The sequence below is a fragment of the Pongo pygmaeus genome, chromosome 9 (assembly GCF_028885625.2).
Source record: "Pongo pygmaeus isolate AG05252 chromosome 9, NHGRI_mPonPyg2-v2.0_pri, whole genome shotgun sequence".
NCBI classification, from domain to species: domain Eukaryota; kingdom Metazoa; phylum Chordata; class Mammalia; order Primates; family Hominidae; genus Pongo; species Pongo pygmaeus.
Genome location: NC_072382.2, coordinates 123668095 through 123686619, shown reverse-complemented (window position 1 = coordinate 123686619; position 18525 = coordinate 123668095). Strand labels below are relative to the sequence as shown.

Below are 18525 nucleotides of genomic sequence, written 5' to 3'. Positions count from 1 at the left end.
TGCCAGAAAAGAAAACCTGTTTCCTAATATTCCCAAAGGCAGATGATGAGATGGGGAATAGCCAAAGAGGACAGGCTGTAGGTAGTCCGTAACTGGATAGTGAAGAAAGAACTGCATGAGCCCTTTTCTTTTAAAAGCTTAATTTGAGGACAGACATATCCCAATAATAGTTCCAGAAGTAAGAAGTATCTCTGTCTTTATTTTACAGGTTAAAAAATTGTGTCATTAAAAGGAAAAATGAGTTGTCCAAAGATATTTTCCAGGTTGGAGACAAAGCTCTATCTGTTTCCTGTCAGATCTGAGTGCAACTCAAGTGCAACCTCTTCATTCAGGTGCCCCCAGCACCCACCTACTGGCTGTGACTCACTGGATGGATGTCCTCTCCCACCCAGAGCTGAGTACTGAGTGGAAGCAAAGACACTTATTTAAAATAAAATGAGGCAGTTATCCTTCACACCATGTCACTTTTGATAGCAAGGAAGAACCAGGATGAGTGTGCCTGTCCCTGGCATCCCAGTCACAACCAATTCTTTATCTTATCTTTGAGATCCAAGACAGAGAACACACAATAGAGTGAGTTAATGCAATCATTCTCAGACTCTGGCCTACCCCATCTGCCTCCTCCCCTCCTCTGTGTTGCAGCCATGATTCTTTCTCAACAATTCTCACAAGCACCTTCCTGCTCATTATTTTATTCCAAGTGCCTAGATAAATCCCCAGATGGCTCACTCACTCTAAACCTATCTACTCTGACATGTCAGGGGATTCCTACCAGAAACAGTTAAGCATTTGCCTAAGAGACCAGTGGACTATATTTCTTCTGCTCTGCAAAAATGAAGGAAGGAGCTTAATATATACCAGGCCCCTGAGAACCCCACTCAAAGACTAGGAATCAGAGAGCTTTCCAAAGACTCCTCTGGAGGATCTCTTCCATCCTACTGTATAGTTCTTCAATCAACCAACCGGTTGATAATACATAACTATCTCATGTATAATTGATCTGGGTTTATCCTTTCATTCAACCTCTTGAACACCTTCTATGAGATCAATTATTATTAAAATCCATGGCAACAAATACAGAGCCCCTTCCTTTCATTAAAGGACAAGAGGAAGTATACAGGAAGAGCTTGTACAATTGCTGTATTTTTCTTAGTCCACAACATTTGTGGACAGTTGCTCAGAGAGGTCCATAGAAAAGGTTGCTGGAGTGATATGGCCAGAACATCCTCCAAGGAAAAGTGAAACTGAAAGAGCATCTAGTTTTCTTCTTCTTAATTATGGTCAACTCTATTTTGGCCCCACAAGTTACTAGACTTAGAAAATGGTGACTTTTGTGGACAGCTAGCCCTTGGAGAGCTAAATAGATTGGGTACAGTTGCCCCAGAAAAACACGTGTAATCCTATAAAGCAGTATTTCTTCAACTTTAATAGTATATAGATGTCTTTTTAGAGAAAAACAATTCTAATGAAGCCCCCTGTTGACTTCAATTTTTTTTAGTTTTAATGTTTCTTAAATATATGTAACCATCAAGATAGGTATAAACTCCTTATGCAGATAGCCCTTATGCAGTACAGTCAAAACTAATTTGCAATTTATATACAAACAAAACTAAAAACTTAATATTGTAATTATCACCATTAAAAAATGACCTGTGAGGCCGGGCGCAGTGGCGGGCGCCTGTAGTCCCAGCTACTTGGGAGCTGAGGCAGGAGAATGATGTGAACCCGGAAGGTGGAGCTTACAGTGAGCCGAGATCACGCCACTGCACTCCAGCCTGGATGACAGAGCAAGACTCCGTCTCAAAAAAAAAACCAAACACACACAAAAAAACAAAAAAAAATGACCTGTGAAAGGTCGATAAAAAAGTAATCTCGGCTGGGCGCGGTGGCTCATGCCTGTAATCCCAGCACTTTGGGAGGCTGAGGTGGGCAGATCACGAGGTCAGGAGTTCAAGACCAGCCTGACTAACATGGTGAAACCCTGTCTCTACTAAAAATACAAAAATTAGCCGGGTGCAGTGGCGCGTGCCGTAATCCCAGCTACTCAGGCAGCCGAGGCAGGAGAATCACTTGAGCTCGAGAGGCAGAGGTTGCAGTGAGCCGAGATTGCGCCACTGCACTCCAGCCTGGGCAACAGAGTGAGAGTCCATCTCAAAAAAAAAAAAAAAAAAAAGGTAACCTCTCCAATACTACAAATGCACATATTAGTCCCAGGGTAATTATGCACTTACTTTTGTGTTGAGGTGGCCTCTGCTATCATTGCTGTGCCAATGACTCCCTCCCCTCAGTGCATCTCTTTAAGAAATTATGACAACCCACCATTTCTTCAGCACACTTTGATGTTCTTTGGTCTTCACTGAAGAGCAAATGAATTCTACTTCAGCCCTTTTGCATTAGTGAGACCATTAAAGTGGTACCAGTCAGCACTAAAGCAAATGCATCTGCGGCATTGAAATCACATGGCAGTATTTTTATGAGAAGGTCTTCCAGTTGCTCCAGAATATTCTCATACATGTCTTAAAGATTATCAAAATGAAAACATAACTTTGAAAATTTCTCATAAAGAGCTTTTGGCTTCCCAAGAATAAGTCTCCAGCACCAACCTTTTCCACTCCGCTATAAGATCCCACATAGTCCTGCTTGACAAACACTGCTCCAACATGACCAGGGAACCACCATGGCTTCCATCACCCTACAGTAACAGGGTTCCTATACTACTGTCCAAGCAGAGCTGGCTGGCTATGCTGGCATCACAGAAGTATGGAAGATGAAGCAAAAGGCATGGCCGCTCAAACTGAGCAATGTCAAAAGTCTTCCAGATGGGAATCAAGCAGAAACTCAGCTCATTTGGAATAGTTTGCACTTGCCACAAATGGCCAAGAGATTATTACAATCCAACCCTGTGTAGGATGCTTTTATGGGATGTTATAAAAGAGAAAATACACATACACTGGTTAGCCAGAGAGCCTCGATGACATAACGACCTATTTCATCTGTAATTTCAGTGATTATATAAATGATGAATAAAATCCAACTGCAAGTGCTTTTTTATTATCTTCTCAATGGGGCAAGACCTGAAAGCTTGACCCCTGGAACATAATAGGCTTCTTTAGATGTATCCAGAGCTGGGAATCTGGACTTTGACCCGAAGCTCTTAAAGAGAATATTGCTTATCACTCCCCTGGGGATAGAAAGGTTTCCACAATAAGATCATCTTACACTGGAGGTGTCATACAGATAACTCTTAAAATAAAAGGAACCTACCCAATGTTTCTTCTACTAGGGGCAGTTAGGATATCTGATTGGCAGTACTAAGCTATTCACCAAAGGCCTCCTACCTTGAGTAGGATAGAGAAGGAGTGCAGAGGTCAAGCTGTTGATGTTCATGACAAGGTAGCAAGTGATCCTCTCTATATTGAGATCACTGGATGGGACCAGCCCTGAATCATTCTCCCCAAAAATGCTTGAACTCAGATCAAGTTCTTAAAAGCCAGCAAACCAACTTCTGTGCAAGCCACCTAACTATACATTGAATTAGATATCCTCCAGCCCAGATGGCCGCAACCTGGGTTCTTCCAAATAGAGTAAGATCTCTGGGTTACACTCTTGATGGTCTAGCATCCTGGGAAAGTACTTTGTCATACTTGGGTGAGGTGGCTTATGACTCTTGCCTGTTAGGCATTTGTACTTGAAATCAACCTCACTTCTAAAGTTATTTGATTGAACCAAGAAGCTTCTCCTCATTACTTTGGCCCATCTCAGGGCTTGATCTGGGTATTAGTAACTCACCAGCCATCCAGATAATTTTGGACACTATTTCCTATCATTAGATTCAGCTATTCACTGGAGGAGACAGGCAGATCTAAGCAACCCTGTTTGGTAAAAATAGGTAGCTGAAAGGAGGAATTTACAGATCTTTAACACCTCTGATGGTAATATACAGTGTCCATTAGAGAGACACCTAATCATCTGCAGCTGTCAAATCCAAACTGCCCTCTTTTAAGAGCCTATTTGTTTTCTTGCCAGATCAATGCTCTTATCTGTAATTGTGTGCACACCAGCATCAGCCAATAACCAGTTAACATGCAATTCAATTTCAGAAGAAAAGAAATGTCTTAATTCAAACATTTATTGTACAACTGTGAAAATGCCCTAAGTGAAATTAATTGAGGCTCAGAGGCTATAACTTATAAATCAGTTTGTCCAACTAGAGCAAAGTGATAGAAGAAAATAATATAGGTTTTGGAACAGAGAGTCAACTTTGCTTGGTCTTTCAATTTTTAACCCTGGTGCTGCTATCATTATTATACTACAATGATGATGGTCGTCAACATTACTGGATCTTAGCTGGCACAGCAACTGGAGCTATATTTCAAGTTTACAGTGCTCCTGCAGGTCTTCTGGGCGGAATGATGCTCCTCTTCTTACTCACTACATTCTCCTGTTCTCTTTAGCTGGGTAGCTTTAATCCCAGGATAGATGTATCCAGATGCTGATTGTTACATCTTTAGAGAATCTATCATTAGATTCTAGCCTTTTATTTGAATGGATGCAAAAAAGATTTCTACTTATTGAGATACTTTTGTGTTGTACAGAGCTTTTTTCCTGATTCACACTTTTCTAATTAGATGAATTTTGTTCCCTATCATACTCCAATGTATTTGCTCATAAAGCAAAATAACCTTGGAAAGTGCTAAGCAAGTGAAACTTTTAAGTTGAGACAACATAGAAAAAAAAAGTAGAAAGCACTTTCTACCACATTCTGACTATTGAACACGTGTGTGGTAGAGAATGACCAGCTGTTGGCCAAGCCTGATTCCTCTTTTTCCTGGTCACATAGCTAGACTACACATATCCCCACCTTCCTTTTTAGTTGGGCATGGCTATGTGACTGAGCTCTAGCCAGTGAAATCTAAACATAAGTGATGGGTTTCACTTCAATTCTTGTACTTCCAGTATTCCTCCCGTACCATTCTTCATGTTCTTTCTTCTTCTGTTAGCTTGGTGTAGATGAATAATGACTGTTTGGGAAGCCAAGTGTTGATGATGGAAGAAATCTGAGCCCTGAATCATCCTGTGGAAGACAGCTTTCCATCAATCAGGAACACCTGTTTCATGCTTTACCTAAGAAAAAAGTAAATTTCACATATGAGCCATTAATGTAATTTTGGGTTTGTTTGTTATAGCAGCAAGCATGAACAGAAATAGTACAATGTGCTCAACTGAGTACAAACAGAATGGAAGATGATATCCTGAGATTCCCAACAGCTTTAGGATATCTTCCAGACAAAATGTATTTACAAAAGAATATAGCATTTTCTTTCGCTTTGAGATTCAGGTTCCTTTTCTGAAAAGAGAAAGAGAATTTTAGACTTTCATAAGCCCGTATAGTGCTACTATTTTTTTGCTCATGCAACTCAAAGTCTTTTTTTTTTTGAGAGAGAGAAAATTTAAAACACAGGACCATACAATAAAAAAAAATCTTTTTTCTAAATATGATAGAGAAAAATCAGGAGACCAAGTCAATGTAGAAAGTAAAATAAATAGGAAATCTATTAGCATAAAACCAACTAGTTACCCATGTGGCTTTAGCATTGCTTTTGAGCTTTTTATTTATGCTATATATACATATATACATATATAGCATACATACATATATATACATATATAGCATAAATAAGCTTGAGTGTGTGTATGTGTATATATAAATAATATATATTATGTAACAACACAGTAGATTATGAAGGGAGGAAGAAAGGGAGGGAGGAAGGGAGGAAAAGAGAGAAGAAGAAGGGCAGCTATGATGCTGAAACTCAAGTTGAAACCAAAGCACGGACTTAGTGTTCACTCCATAACTTTCTGTACCCAGTCAACTCTGATAGAATGTGACCTCACCTGTTAATGGGAAGAGCTATTACTGTTTGGTTTATGCTTGCTGCAACAACAAATGAACCTCACATGTACATGGACACATGCGCAGTCTCACACAAGCACACTTACAGACAACAGGTCATAATTCCCCTCCAGCATTAATTCCAATAATTGCTACACTGCTAAATTCTGTCTTCCAAAGAAACGAAACCTTCGTATGTAAATAATTCAGCATTACATCTCTTCCTATGAGGGTGGAAAAAAATTTCTATAACACAGCTTCTAATTAATCCTCAGTATGAAATGTAACTTTACATTAAATGTTTAAAACATTCCTGGACATACCTTAATCCTTTCTCTAACCGAGAAAGGTCTTATAAAATTGACTGCCACTTATCAACCCAACAGAGCTGAAACCCACAATTTAACAAAATTGTTATCAGAAGTGGCTCCCCTGGTTGGCACGACACCACAAAGGTGCATGAAATTCCACACACCCAACGCTTTGAGTTAAAAGCACAGTAATTCCATGAAGTTTTTTGTTCCGAGTTGAGAGAATGATTCTGTAATGACTAACACTTCTTCAGATTTATCAGAGTAACATTATGTTAAGTATTTCATAAATGGATCCTTTTTAAGAAAAATTCTCATGAGAAAATTTTAAGGGAAGTTTAAGGTTGTTTTGTGGATCTCTTCTTGAAATTTTTATTACTAAAATTTAATTTTAATATATTACACATTAAAAAGATTTAAAGAAAACTTTATGGAGAAATGACTTCCCTAAAGATGGCTCTGTAGCCAAAGGAGTTTCAAGGAATAAAAAGGCTCTCCTACTTAGCCCATTAGACATTAAGCATATTCAGATTTCAAGCACGGTCTGGTCATGGAAGTGGAGAATGGAGATGTAGTAGGATTTGCCACACCTTCTCTGACTCTCAAATGTCAGTTCTTTTCTCCTGGCACTCATATATGGATGAGAATGGCTGTAGCTCCCAGGAGGTTGGCCAGTCACTGGCTCCCAGGCACTCTCTGTTGGGCACTTTAATCAGACACATCAGAACAAGTCTAACCTCAGAGGGAAAGGGGCCAAGTCCGCGTGCTGGACATGGTCTGGGCTCAAACCAAAGAGAACCGAGTGTGGATAACCTTTGTGACATTTCTTCCCATTTGTCTCTGTTTCATCTCTGCATATTTCACAAAGTATTGAAACAAATCCTGTTGGGGGTGGAGAGAGTATCAGCTAAAAATTATAAAATAAGAATTGAAAAGCAGAATGAAAGGCCACACAAATAAGCTAGCCATAACATGGATGCTTGTTTGATCCTGGGAAAAATAAAACACAATCACGAATATTGTTCTTTTCATTCATGCTTTTTGCCCAACTGAGGTTCTTGCAACTTTAGAAAATGAAGAAAAGTGTAAAGATAATTTCAAAATATTTTGTAATCTCATAACAAAGAGATTTACAACTGTTAATATTTCAATGTGTTTCCTCCTAGCTTTTCTCTTTGTCTCACCATAAATAGATTATATCATGAACATTCTCCCATGTCATTACTCTATGCAAACACTATTTGTTCTGTTCCTACATGGAAATATCATAATTTTTCCATTTTACCTGCTTATTGTAGGACATTTTGTTTGCTTCTAATATTTTGCTATTATAAATAAATTAATGATGAATAGTTTATCCAAAATATTCTTAAGTGATTCTTATAATTTTCTGAGGATATGTTCTTACAAGTGGAATTATCAGGCCAAGTGGCAGAAACTTCTCTATTGTTCTTGATAACTATTGACAAATCTCTTTCTAGAAAGTCAGTACCTTTCCATTGTAACAAATAATGCATGAAAGTAATTTTCCAAAATTCTTTTCAAAATGAAGTATGATTATTTTGAAAACTTTCACAGTGTAAATAGTATTTCATTATTTGATTTTCTTTTAATTCTAATAAAATGGAATAAGCATTTGATTTCCTCTTTGGAGAATACCCTATTTACATGTTTTGCCAGTTTATGTTTAGATTTTCATATGTTTAATTTTTTTGTATTTTATTGATTGGTTTTTCTGTTTGAACATAGGCTTTTCATGTTTTTTTAATATTTATTTGTCTATTTATTTATTTATTTATTTATTTTTTGAGACGGAGTTTCGCTCCTGTTGCCCAGGCTGGAGTGCAATGGTACGATCTCGGCTCACTGCCACCTCCGACTCCCAGGTTCAAGCGATTCTCCTGCCTCGGCCTCCCAAGTAGCTGGGATTACAGGTGCGGCCCACCATGCCCAGCTAAATTTTGTATTTTTAGTAGAGACGGAGTTTCTCCATGTTGGTCAGGCTGGTCTCAAACTCTCGACCTCAGGTGGTCTGCCCACCTTGGCCTCCCAAAGTGCTTGGATTACAGACGTGAGCCACTGCGCCTGGTTTATTTTTATTATATTCTTATGTTTATTATATTCTTATGTTCTTATAAATCTATTACATTTTTATCTATCTTAGTTTTATCCATTATATTTTCTAAATATTTACAGTAGAAAAGTAATTGAATATCATATATGTACTTTGTAATCCACCACTTGATTTAACACTAATTCATTCTGATATTTTTTTCAGTTCACTATTACTGTCTACTAGAGATTCTGAAAATAAAGTATCAAGTATTCCGAAAATTATGAATATTTAGTTTATTCCTTGCAAATAATTTAACTTCTTGATTCTGTTTCATAGGTAAGCTTCTTTTCTCCCACCTCCACCAGTTTTATTAATAAGCTTGATAATTATAATTCAAGATATAAACTTTTGTTCATATTAAGAAAGAATATTGCTTGTCCTACTTCACTGTAGTTTACTTTTTCAATACTAGATATTAAATTTTATCACAACTATTGACATAATCATGTGGCCTTTCTTCATTTTGACTTACTGAGAGACACGGTACTTTAATAAATGTGAATTATTGTATTCAAGAATATACTCGTCTATGTCAAAATGGGTTTGCTTTTGTTTTTCTTTTTACCATGCCTTTATGAGTGTTTTATTTTAACTTTTTGTATCCACATTCTTAAATAAGGCTATTCCACAGTATTGTTGTGTGCATTATAGAAAAGATTTTCTAAATAAAAGAGGATACAAACAAATGGAAGGACATTCTATGCTCATGGGTAGGAAGAATCAATATCGTGAAAATGGCCATACCGCCCAAGGTAATTTATAGATTCAATGCCATCCCCATCAAGCTACCAGTGACTTTCTTCACAGAATTGGAAAAAACTACTTTAAAGTTCATATGGAACCAAAAAAGAGCCTGCATCACCAAGTCAATCCTAAGCCAAAAGAACAAAGCTGGAGGCATCACACTACCTGACTTCAAACTATACTACAAGGCTACAGTAACCAAAACAGCATGGTACTGGTACCAAAACAGAGATACAGACCAATGGAACAGAACAGAGCCCTCAGAAATAACGCCGCATATCTACAACTATCTGATCTTTGACAAACCTGAGAAAAACAAGCAATGGGGAAAGGATTCCCTATTTAATAAATGGTGCTGGTGAAACTGGCTAGCCATATGTAGAAAGCTGAAACTGGATCCCTTCCTTACACCTTATACAAAAATTACTTCAGGATGGATTAAAGACTTAAACGTTAGACCTAAAGCCATAAAAACCCTAGAAGAAAACCTAGGCATTACCATTCAGGACATAGGCATGGGCAAGGACTTCATGTCTAAAACACCAAAAGCAATGGCAACAAAAGCCAAAATTGATAAATGGGATCTAATTAAACTAAAGAGCTTCTGCACAGCAAAGGAAACTACCATCAGAGTGAACAGGCAACCTACAAAATGGGAGAAAATTTTCGCAACCTACTCATCTGACAAAGGGCTAATATCCAGAATCTACAATGAACTCAAACAAATTTACAAGAAAAAAACAACCCCATCAAAAAGTGGGTGAAGGACATGAACAGACACTTCTCAAAAGAAGACATTTATGCAGCCAAAAAACACATGAAAAAATGCTCACCATCACTGGCCATCAGAGAAATGCAAATCAAAACCACAATGAGATACCATCTCACACCAGTTAGAATGGCATTCATTAAAAAGTCAGGAAACAACAAGTGCTGGAGAGGATGTGGAGAAATAGGAACACTTTTACACTGTTGGTGGGACTGTAAACTAGTTCAACCATTGTGGAAGTCAGTGTGGCGATTCCTCAGGGATCTAGAACTAGAAATACCATTTGACCCAGCCATCCCGTTACTGGGTATATACCCAAAGGACTATAAATCATGCTGCTATAAAGACACATGCACACATATGTTTATTGCGGCACTATTCACAATAGCAAAGACTTGGAACCAACCCAAATGTCCAAAAATGATAGACTGGATTAAGAAAATGTGGCACATATATACCATGGACTACTATGCAGCCATAAAAAATGAAGAGTTCATGTCCTTTGTAGGGACATGGATGAAATTGGAAATCATTATTCTCAGTAAACTATCGCAAGGACAAAAAACCAAACACCGCATGTTCTCACTCATAGGTGGGAATTGAACAGTGAGAACACATGGACACAGGAAGGGGAACATCACACTCTGGGGACTGTTGTGGGGTGGGGGGAGTGGGGAGGGATAGCATTAGGTGATATACCTAATGCTAAATGACGAGTTGATGGGTGCAGCATGGAACATGTATACATATGTAACTAACCTGCACATTGTGCACATGTACCCTAAAACTTAAAGTAAATAATAATAAAAAAAAACTAAAAAAAAAGATTTTCTTATTAGTCTTATATTATCTTAGTAAATGAATTCAGACATGTTGAATATTTTTCTCTATTATGGAAATGTTTACATTTTACATTACTTTCAATGTTTAAAAAACTCTTCAGTGAAACTGTCTAATTTTTTATCCAATAAAATAATTCTATAATGATTCTTTAAAAATGTTTGTCATATTATTTCTTTGGCTCAAAATTTCCAGTTCTTTTTTCTTTTCCTTTTCAGCTTTTATTTTAGGTTCAAGGGGTACATGTTCAGTTTGTTACACAGGTAAATTCTGTGTTATGTAAGTTTGGTGTACAGATTATTTCATCACCCAAGTAATCAGCATAGCACCCAATAGGCAGTTTTTCAAGCCTTACACTCTCCCTACCCTTCACCCTCAAATATGCCCCAGTGTTTATTATTTCCTTCTTTGTGTCCATGTGTTCTCAATGTTTAGCTTCTACTTACAAGTGAGAACATGCAGCGTTTGTTTTCTGTTCCTGCATTAATTAATTAATTATCTTAAGATAATGGCCTCCAACTCCATCCATGTTGCTGCGAAGGACAGGATCTCTTTTTTTTTTTTTTTTTTTTGAGTCAGAGTCTTGCTCTGTTGCCCAGGCTGGAGTGCAGTGGCATGATCTCGGCTCACTGCAAGCTCCGGCCCCCAGGTTCACGTCATTCTCCTGCCTCAGCCTCGCAAGTAGCTGGGGCTACAGGCACCTGCCACCAAGCCCGGCTAATTTTTTGTACTTTTAGTAGAGACGGGGTTTCACCGTGTGATCTCATTTTCTATAGCTGTGTGGTAGTCCATGGTGTATATGGACCACATTTTCTTTATCCACTCCACTGTTAATGAGTATCTAGGTTGATTTTGTCTTCGCTATTATCCAAATTGCTGCAATGAACATACGTGTGCATGTGTCTTTATGGTAGAATAATCTATATTCCTTTGGGTATATATCCAGTAATGGGATTACCAGGTCAAATGGTAATTCTATTTTAAGTTCTTTGAGAACTCTCCAGACTACTTTCCACAGTGGCTGTATCCATTTCTTCTTGAATCAACTTTGGTAATTTGTAAATTCCGTAGAGATTTATCTTTTTATTGTGTTTTACAAAGTAGCAGGAAGTTTCATATAACATTTTCATTAACATTATGTACATTAACACTTTGTTATTTATTTATTTTAAATATGATGTGTTTTTTCTTTATTTTCTTATTAAAATTTCTCAATTTTCTACGTTAGAGGATTTACTTATTACTGCTACTGATTTTTTTTTTTTTCTGTTTCAAATTCATTTATTTCTGTTGCTGTCTTTGCTATTTTCTTTACTATTTTATTCCTCTGCCTTCCTTGGGTTAATTTCATTTTTCTAACTATTTGACATGAAGAATTATCTATTCTTAATAACTAAATGATGTTAGGCTATCAATTTGTTTCTAATTAGAACTTTGGCTATATTCTACAAGTTTTGGTAAACAATTCTCATTGTGATCACATTATAAATATACTGTGACTATAATTTTGACTTTTTTCTTTGATATACTCATTCAAGAATGGTTTAGCATGCTTTTGTGAACCATCTTCCTCTAAACCCACATACATTGCTCACACACCTTCTTCCTCTAAACACACATACATTGCTCACACTTCTTAGTTTTTGTTAATATGATCTAAAAGTTAAAAATATTTTTCAAGGAATATTTCAAAAATAATTCTTACCATCTGTCTTCAATTTTATATCCAAATTTGTCACAAATGACCATATTAAACTCTGTGTTTTACCAGCTAAACACTTAAACACAAACAACAGTGGTTTTAGTTTTTGAAACTCTTCTAGATCCCATCACATTTTATAAATTAATTTTTAATAATTTTTAAAATTATTAAATTTTATCTCAGTGCTATTTGGTACTGTGAGCTAAACCATCAGATTTGATAGCATTAAATTAATGTGTCCAGGAAACAAACTTGAAGTGATAGCCTCTAGAAATTCTCCCTGTAAGCACAAAGGCTATTAGATTGGCATGGTGTTTGCAAATACAAGTTTACCATCCTCCACACGGTTTCTCCTTCCCCAAGTTAACACCTACTTTTCCTTCAAAACTTAGCAAGACAATAGACCCCACTGGAGTTTATCCTCCATAAAGTCATCCTGAATTTCCAGTTGTCTTTAACTTTCCCTCGGGACTTCCAAGACCATCGTGTACATATCATTATTCCACTGTGTGTGCTGTTGACTTTATATGACTTCTCCTTTCCTAAACATTTTGAGGGCAGTGCCTAGCTTATTGCAGGACAATTTGTAAATGGTTAATGCACGTTTTGTTAAATGAGTGGAACTAATCAAAGGGTGACTTGCTCAATCAATCAATCATCTTGAATGGGCAGTAACTTCTATCTATTCATCCCTCTGCTTTGATTGGCTCTTCAGTCCTACAGCTGCAAAGAGGAAACGTTGGAATGAGCTTCCCCTGTGAAGTGAAAATGAAACCTTCTTATGAAGTCAGGATGAGATCTCTTTATGAAGTTAGAGAAGAAAGCTGGGCTCCAAGGGAGTGGACCCATACTATATTAGCAGATGATTCACTCTTTTACTATAGGGACAATGGGCATAAGAACATTGTGGCTTTCTGGGAGCTTCATCACTTGGCCCTATCTGTTATTGGTTTGCTGTTTCCCATTATTTCCCACAGTGGCAGTTTCCAGCAATGTACTCACATAGGAAGAGCCACCTCATCTTCAAGACTGGTCTCACGTTCCAGCTCCTCCTTATAGCCTGCCCTGGCTGCAGAGGGAGTGAATCCCTCCACCTCTGAACTTCTTTGCTACATGATGATCATAGCAGCCATTTGGCTTCTAACACTCACTGCTTTCTGCTAATTTTTTTGTCATTAACAGAGTTGGAGATCTTTGAGGGTGAATGGAAAACTACATTGGTACTTCCCGAAGTTTCTAGCAAAATACCTTGCACATTGCATGTACCAAATGAGCATGTTAATGCATACATGTGTATACAGTCACATGAGAGAGTGTGTGTGTAAAATTATACACTGCACAAATACCCATTTCAATACCTTCCTTCTAAAACAAAATCAGAAAAAGGGGAACGTGAGAAATTTGTGTAGGGAGGGTGAGGTGATCCCAACTGAAAACTTTCTCAGAATATCTTCAATCTCACTTTTTTTCCTCTTTGCCCTAATTTCCAGAAATAACTTTCTGAAAATTTTGCCCCTCCCCTTTCAGAAGAGATAAAAGAGTTATTATTTACTATTCCTGTGTTTCTTCACATTAAGGTGGAAATACTTCTGGATCCTCAAGAAATCTTAAAATGTCCACCAGGTTCATTCCAAAATCATCACCAATAATCAAGAAATGCCTTCAGAGATGAGCATGAATCCACACCCACATACACAATCTCCAAGTACATATACATATATACATGCAAGTCTGTGCCTGGAACCAAGAGATAAATGCATAAAGCCAAGTACACACAGGTGCCCGCACACACAGATGTGCATTCTCCTCACTGGCTTGGGAGGACCCTCGCTGAGAGGGTGAGAATGGATCTTGGGGGCTCTTGGAGCACAGTCAGTTTCCAATAGCAGCTGTCATCAAGCACTGGTCCAGGCAGGCAGAGGGACCATGTGGCTGAATTTCAGGGTAATTAATAATGTAAAAGGGAACCCTGGGTGCCACTGGGCACTTAGCAGCATGTGCAAAATTCACCCAGCAGATATCCAAGTGGGCATGAGGCCAACCATCTTCCCACCCCTGCTTCCTTTGGCAAGTGAGGCTCAACCTGCTCTGGGGAACAGGAATGTAGGAGCGGTGGTGGTGAGGAAGACTCACATTAGGCGGCCAACACATTTTGCTCTCCATGCTGTAGTATCAGTTACATGCTGTTCCATTCCCTTAAACTGTCAGCTCTTCTTAACAGCCTATTGGGATAGTTCACTCCCTACCCAGTCAGACTGTCTGCATCAACAGTTGTAAGGGAGATGTTACTGGCAGCAGTAGCCCCCTGACTTCTCACCTCATGGGGGGAGTCAGCTTGCTCTTCCAGCGAAGACTTTTCCTCCTCATCTTCACCCATCTTCTATTATTTTGGCTCCTCAATTTTTGGTTGGGTTTCATTGTCACATGTCTATTCACCAGTGTCAGCTAACAGCAACATTTGGAAGTAAAGGATTTTACCTCCTCTTAATGTCCCCTGTTTCTCATCTTAACTAAATAATACCTTTAATAAGAATTAATAAATATATCACTGATGGTTGAATGTTAGGTCTTATGATAACGGGATAGGAGAAAAGTTGTTTAAAGAGGTCCTTTTGGAACTACTTGATTATTTATAGGGTTGACTGTAATGTGTTTATTTCTTCTTCCAGCACTGCCTCCTTAGCACTGCCTTGGTTCTGTTTTCCTCTGAAATATGCACCAGTGGTTATAAGGTTATTTCAACAACAGTGCTTATACAGGTGAATCAATGGCAAAGATATTCCCCTCTTCTTGTTTTTCTTTGGAACGAATGTTCCAAGGGGGGCATGAGAAAGTTAAGATCCTTAGCTTAGCAAAAGAGACCTTTCAGTATTAGCTCCTGTCTACCTCTTTAGCTTCAATCTCAATCACTTACATTATACTTCAGCCATGCCAAGCTCCTTGCAATTCACTGAATGTGCCAGTCTCTGTCATGCCTCTACGGCTTTCTACTTGCCGTTTCTATCACCCAGTGTGGCCTTTGTTGAGTCTCCCATGGCACCGTGTGCACTAATTTCTCATAGCACTGGGCTATAGGAACACAAAGAGGACAACCAGCTGGCTGGGGGAATGTCTTAAGACTTCTCTGTGGGTAAGACAAGGAGTTCACTATGACTTGAGTGTGAAAAAAAGTTTCATAGAAACAGAGAAGGAAGTGGGAAGTGGCAGGAAATGGGTGGGCTAACACACTTACCTTGTTGTCTGCTCTCTCCGTTAGGATTATATTGACTACAAGTGGGAAAACAAATTGCAGTGGCTTATGTATAGTAGTTTATTTCTCTCTCAAATGCAAATCAGCCCAGGCAGGAAGTCCAGGGTTAATAGGGTGGTTCTGTTCCAACAAAGCTCCTGGCTCCTTTCAGTTCATAACACCACTCTTGTCTTCATGTCTTATGGTCCAAGACGACAGCATCCTCATTCCAGGACTGCATCCTTCATATGGACTTTTAACTTGTCTCCCTACATTTTATAAACCACCACAGTCATCCATTCTACCTCCTTTCATGTATTTTCACCAACACTGTCATCATATCATTCCAAGCAACCACCATGTCTGACTTGACTCTTGTCACTGCTCTGATCTTTTCTTTGAGGACTGGTGCAATTTTACAGGAGAAATAAAACATAATGGGATGGTTGCTTTGTTAGAAATAAGGGAAAATTACAAAAACAACGTAGAAGAGGGAGAAATTACTTTTAGCTCTGATGATCATAGGCTTTTGAGAAATACTTTGAAGAAAAAAAAATATATATATATATATGTTTTTTCAGATGGAGTCTCACTGTGTTGCCCAGGCTGGAGTGCAGTGATGTGATGTGGGCTCACTGCAACCTCCACCTACTGGGTTCAAGCAATTCTCCTGCCTCAGCCTCCCAAGTAGCTGGGATTACAGGCACCCACCACCATGCCTGGCTAATTTTTGTATTTTTTAGTAGAGAAGGGGTTTCACCATGTTAGCCAGGCTGATCTCAAACTCCTGGCCTCAAGTGATTTACTCACCTCAGCCTGCCAAAATGTTGGAATTACAGATGTGAGCCACTGTGCCAGGCCTAAAATATCTTTAAATATAAATATCTACTAGCAAGGGGCACTAAGCGAAAGAAACTGCATAAGCAAAAGTAGCAAAAGTATAATATGTTCCAAAATAAAAGTAGTCTAAACTGAGTAGTATACGATATAGGCTATATATTAGTTTGCTAGAACTGCCATAACAAAATGCCATAGACTGTGTGGCTTAAACAACGGAAATTTATTTTCCGGTAAATCTGGAAGCTGGAAGTCCAAGATCAAGGTGTCCTCAGGGTTGGTTTGTTGTACGGCCTCTCTCCTTGGTATGTAGGTGGCTGTCTTCTCCCTGTGACTTCACATGGTCTTTCTTCTCTCTGTATGTGTCTATGTCCACAACTCTTCTTCCTGTAAGGACACCAGCCATATTAGATTGGGACCACACTGATGACCTCGTTTTAACTGAATTACCTCTTTGAAGACCCTGTCTCCAAATACAGTGACATTCTGAAGTATCGGAGGTTAGGATTTCAACGTATGTATTTTGGGAAGACAGAATTCAGCCCCAAATAGGCCATTATATTTCAGGATCTTGGAAGAAATAGGCTAGAAAGGTAGGTACAAATCAGATCATAAAGAGCTTTGAAGGTTGGAGTAAGGAGTCTGGACTTTTTCCTAAACTAATGGACAACAGAAGGGTTTTCAGCAAGAGTGGGCTTTGATCAGATGCATGTCTAAGAGGACTGTGTGAGGTCCATAGCCAGGACCAAGTAGAGCCTGGAGGTATTAAGGTCAGCCAGGAGTCTATTGCAGTGAGACAAGAGAAAGACAAGGAAGGTCAGAGATCACAAATTTCAGAGACATTTTGTTCATAGAATTGAGAGGATGTGGATAGGAAACCTGGAGACTATCAGGTTTCTGGCCTGGTTGGCTGAGGAAGGTGTCAGAAATGAAAATCAAGAGCACATGTTGAATTTGAGGTATTTAATAGTATAGAATATCTAGGTGAAACATTCAGGAAACATGCGTCTACAATCGAGGAGCTGGGCGCAGTGGCTCACACCTGTAATCCCAGCACTTTGGGAGGCTGAGGCAGGTGGATCACCTGAGGTCAGGAGTTTGAGACCAGCATGGCCAGTGTGGTAAAACCACGACTCTACTAAAAATACAAAAATTAGCCAGGCGTGATGGCACGTGCCTGTAACCCCAGCTACTTGGGAGGCTGAGGCAGAGAATCACTTGAATCCAGGAGGCAGAGGTTGCCGTGAGCCGAGATCGTGCCACTGCATTCCAGCCTGGGTGACACAGTGAAACTCTGTCTCAAAAAAAAGAAATCCAGGAGGGAAAACTAAGTTGAAAATATAGCACACAAATGATAGTTGAGGTCAGAGTTGAGGCCAGCCTGGGAGCATAGGCCAAGAAAAAAAAGATATTCAAAAGAGCGTCCAGGTGTGTTGGTTCATGCCTGTAATCCCCGCACTTTAGGAGGCTGAGGAGGGCAGATCACGAGGTCAGGAGTTCAAGGCCAGCCTGGCCAACATAGTGAAACCCCATCTCTACTGAAAATACAAAAATTAGACTGACATGGTGGCATGTGCCTGTAGTTCCAGCTACTCAGGAGGCTGAGGCAGAAGAATCACTTGAACCAGGGAGGCGAGGTTGTGGTGAGCTGAGATTGTGCCACTGCACTCTAGCCTGGGCAACAGAGCGAGACTCCGCCTCAAAAAAAAAAAAAAAAAGATATTCAAAAGAGGAACCTGAGAGAAGTGCAGCACTTAAGGGGTGGGTGGAAGGGAAGACAAGTCAGAGACAGAGGGGGAAAAACAGAAAAGAGCCGTGCCACAAAAAGAACACAAATCAGCTTCAAAAAAGAGGAAGGCACAAAGTCAATCAAAAAAGCAGAGTAAGAATTTAAGAGAGACTGCTGAAGTTGGCCTCCAAAAGAGAAGTTTTAGTGGAAGAGTAGAGACAGGAGCCTGACTGCAGCAGGTCTGGGAGTGAGGGGAGGTTTCGTGGTGGGAAGATGAAATGTAGACCATGTCTGGAAGCCTGGCTGTAAAAAGAGGAAGGAGCTAGGAGGTGTTGAGGGGATGTTTTTGGTTACT

The 18525-nt window shown here is 39.1% G+C and overlaps 1 long non-coding RNA gene across 1 annotated transcript in view; it reads right to left on the bottom strand.

The window, feature by feature from the left end:
* Positions 1-15719: 15719 nt before the first annotated feature.
* LOC134740285 (uncharacterized) overlaps positions 15720-18525 on the bottom strand; it is a 77255-nt gene continuing 74449 nt past the window's right edge. The window contains exon 6 of the long non-coding RNA XR_010127653.1: positions 15720-16828. This is a non-coding gene — a long non-coding RNA (uncharacterized LOC134740285). The remainder of the gene's footprint in view (positions 16829-18525) is intronic.